The sequence below is a fragment of the Chamaea fasciata genome, unplaced genomic scaffold (assembly GCF_029207755.1).
Source record: "Chamaea fasciata isolate MVZ Bird 193981 ecotype frontalis unplaced genomic scaffold, bChaFas1.0.hap1 SCAF_1, whole genome shotgun sequence".
Lineage (NCBI taxonomy): Eukaryota > Metazoa > Chordata > Aves > Passeriformes > Sylviidae > Chamaea > Chamaea fasciata.
Window position 1 is genome coordinate 57,586,602 of NW_027094086.1, and position 4,273 is coordinate 57,590,874.

At 35.4% G+C, this 4,273-nt stretch overlaps 1 long non-coding RNA gene across 1 annotated transcript; it reads left to right on the forward strand.

The window, feature by feature from the left end:
* Positions 1-1,927: 1,927 nt before the first annotated feature.
* LOC136302230 (uncharacterized) lies at positions 1,928-2,923 on the forward strand. The gene is made up of 3 exons (XR_010724022.1): positions 1,928-2,133; positions 2,238-2,333; positions 2,423-2,923. It is a non-coding gene; the product is annotated as an uncharacterized lncRNA (long non-coding RNA).
* Positions 2,924-4,273: the final 1,350 nt, after the last annotated feature.

Here is a 4,273-nt window from a genome sequence, read left to right on the forward strand (position 1 = left end):
CAAAACAACATATTAAAATGGTGATGTATTTATTATTTGTAATTGCAGTTAATTTGAGAAGTATGAAATTTTCCCATTTTTATAATTTAATTTATAGTGGATTTTTGAATGCATTCCCGTCTCATTCCAGGACTCCCAACACACTGAATACAATGCAACACATTTGGCACTCAAAAAATTTGAAAAATTCATTTCAGTTAATCACTGTTTATATCCTGAATCAGGAGACTAAAGGGAGCTCAAATTGTGTAAGTTTTCCAGTATCTGAGATCATGTTATATTTGCCTGTGTCTGAAAAGAAATTCAGGTAATACATTATCTTTAGTTTTTTTTTTTTATTTTATTCATTCTGCATTTAAATTTGAAAGATGAAAGAGGTATTTGAATTGTAAAGATGTGCATTGATATGTGGGGGGAGGTTAAATTGGTGGGGTATCCAAATACCTTTTATAATACATGTAGAACAACACTACCTAATGGTGTACCTTCCCCATCATGTACTCTTTTAATAGAGCAAATGCAGAGCAGTAGAGAGGACAGAGCAGGGAGTGGGCCCAGAGTCTCCCACATTCATTTCACTCCCAGTTAGAGTATGATAATGAATCATGTGCCTAATACATATGCCAGAGTTCTCTTTTCATGTTCAGCATTCTCTTTAGAGCAAGGAGGGAGTGAAGAATTAGTTGTATAAATTGAGGAAGCCCAGTTCCGATCCTGGCTTAGGGACATGCTGCTTCTTCAGCTGATATATATCTATCAGTCTATAGAGAATGAATCTATCACAACATTGTTTCACATGCTAAATTATAACTTAAAAAAATCTGTGAGGGAGGCAGAATTCAGAATCAGCATATGTGTACATCTTTATATATATATAACAAGTAAAGCATACTATGTTTATAACACACCATCATTTTAAACCTTCCGCTGTTCTGCATTCAGATTAAAGTTGCTTAAAGATTAGCTTTAAATACAGAAAAATCTGTAAGTTGCTAAGAGAATTACTATTTCTCTTTTTGCTTTGTCGACATCATGGTGCTAGAATACAAAAAAAAAAAAAAAAAAAAAAATATATATATATATATATATATATATTCCCACTGCTGCCCTCACATAGCATGGGTAAGGAAGGGCAGGGAAATGTAGGACAGAAACCTATCCCTTCTCTGTACAATCAAGAGAGAAAGCCTGCTCTTCAGCGTCCTCCCAATAGATCTTGATCTTAGTTCTGTGTTTTTTCCCTACATTTCTCACTGTCTTTTCTGCCACAACTAAGAACCAGCCCTTATTTTTGGGACCAAAAAAATATTGCATTCCATGTATGCTTCCGAGAGGCTTTGGGTCAGACTCATTGAACCATCTCTGCTTTGAAAACAGGCAAACAAAGAGCACCCCACATCACATAAATCTCCCCTCTATTTCCCTTGCCATGAAAGAACATAAACAAGATGAGTTTTGTTTCTGTATTCCTCCACTTCAATTATATCTCTTTCTGCAGACTGCACACAGTGTTCTAGAGCCCATTATGACTGAAAAACAATGCCTAGAGAGTTCTTGTGCCAAGAGCCGTTATCCAACATATTCGTGTGGTAGACTAATAAAAAGGCCATTAACTGGCCCCACCAGTGGGGGTGTATCTACAAGATTACGACTCATTTGGTCATTGAAGTTATATAGCTTGACCAAGTGGATGATTTCATCAGCAAAGGCATGTCTCTAAAAGGGTAGACTGTCTCAGTGCCAGAATTTTTCAAATTTCATGTTTCTTTGGGATTACAGTAATAAAAAAAACATGCTTATATCTGAAATAGCTAGGCTTGTGATAAGACCCAGGTGGACTTTTTCTCCTGAAACAACTTCATTGTGTGTAACTTAAGATATTGATCCTTATTCCACCTGTTGTCTTCCATCTCATGTGCCACTCTAGACAGCTCACTTTGCCTTTCAACACCTCCTTTCTTCCAACCTCCTATTTCAACTCTTCAAACACCAGTGTTTATTCACTTATGTAGCGCCAGAAGCTTCAAAATCTTAAACATATTTCAGTAGAATATAATGTCATACAAAATATTTTCCAGAAGAGCCAACTTCTACCAAAACACAGGATGACTAGATCATAAAATATCTTTTTCTGTTAGTTGAATAAAAAAAGAAAATATATTTTCAGATTGAATATCTGAAAAATATGCTCTACATACACTCAATTTGCATTGCCTGATGTGATACATCCATTCCAGGTCATGTGTAACTCCAGCAGATTTTCTGTGCACCTGTATCCAATCCCACTTACAAGAAGCTTGATGCTGCTATTGGCAGCTGGCTCAAGATTCAAGGTAAAATAATAAACTCCATGAAAGCTCCTCTGACAGTCAGAATCCATGATGGGCTTGATTACAGTTCACTCTATATTTTGTTTTAAAAGGTGCTCGTCATCAGTGAGGGGGATCATCTGCTCACTGTTTTATTCTAGAGCAATGAAAACTGCATAGCTAAATGAATCAAAGATGGAGCTCTCCCTGGAAGCCACTGAGGATGACCAGCTGGGGGAAAACTTCTGAATTGCAGGAGAAGGATCTTATGGACAAAGAGAGACTTAAAGTACCACTAAGACAGTGACAATATGATAAGACAATAATAAAACAACCAACTGTATGGCACAGAATTAAAAAAAGAAAAATAATGTAATTAGAAAGTCATCCTAGAAAAATTCAAGAATCAGGAGTTGTGGGGTTGTGGGTTTTTTTTTTTTTTTTCAGAGCATTTAATGTCCTAGCCAACATATCTGAATTCTCACCATTCCAAAAGCTTCTTTGTTCCTGTGCTGTAAAAAGATTGCTTTTTAGTAATTGGAAAGCCATTAGTGATTTTTGGTAATATCACTTTAAGGAAAGTTGCTGGGAGTTCCACTTCAAGGATCTGGCCAGAGGGGGATTTTGTCACATCTTATTAGTAAAAAGTCAACATCTCACTGTGTGATGGCTGTGTCGATGCTGCTCAGAAGCAAGGAGTGTCTCTCTGTTACTTCTACAGCTTCTAGATCACTCCCTGAGCAGGTCTGTCTTTAGCATATTAGCTACAATTTCCTGTAGCAAGGTAGACCATAGTTCTGCAACTAATAAAATGGGAAATACCAATCATGTGCAATCTATAGCAGGTAAACCAGCAAATTCTACCACATGACAGATTGCTTTTTTAAACCTGAGTTTTGTCTTAAGTAGAAATCAACAAACCAGCTTTTCTTGATTATGTTCATGAAGTAGGACAAGGGGGAGGAAGCAATTAGTATCCCCAAATCAGCAAATGTGACCGCAGAATAGATGTATCCTTCCTAAAATTGTTCCTGCACTATATAACACTGATGTTATAACTGCACTGTGTTTTCCTTCTTTTCTAAAAGTGTAATCTCATGCCCACTCAGTATGTGTCTTCCTATTACCTAGATTACGTCTTTGTCTGGTGTTGGTTAGGAGGCTTGCTAGGTTTCTGATTACTATTTTTGATTAGAAACAGCTGTACTATGTTTCCCCTCTCAAAGACAATTCTAAAGTAATGGACAAGTGTTATGGCCAATCATCTGTTAGGGAAGTCCAACACTTTTTTGTTGTTGTTGTTTATGGTTGTTTTTGGTTTGGGTTTTTTTTTTTTTTTTTTTTTTTTTTTTTTTTTTGTTTTGTTTTTTTTTTTTTTTTTTTTTTTTTTTTTTTTTTTTTTTGTTTTGGTTTTGAGTTTTTTGGGGTTTTTTTCTACTTTTTTTAATTTTAATGAAAATCCAGGGTTAATGGTTTCCCCAGACAGTGATATCCAATGATATTAATAATTGTGCTTTCAGACTGAACACCTATTGTCAGACATTACAAGGGCTAAACAACAAATTTTTTCACAGAAATAGTTTAACTTTCCAGTAAATTAAAAAGTAATTTCCATATTTCAAAATACTGAGCATTCCTGAGCAGAAGAGAAAGCAGAAAATTCCTGTGTGCCTTTCTCTCCACATCATTCTCATAATTTGAATGCACAGACTTAGAATTTTCAGGTGATTCATATTACCTAGATATTCACAGTTTGTTAGATCACACTGCAACAAAGGACATAGAATAAAAAGTTTGTAGGGCTTACTCTGTGAGGACCTTAGATCATCTTATTATTTATTAATGCTTCATGTTTGAAATTCCATTCAGGAGTTTCTTTATATAGATTTTTTTAAAAATTTATTTAACAGGGAAAGTTATGCAAATTCCCAAAGCGAGAGAGAAGCTGTGTTTTAGTCGCAGGT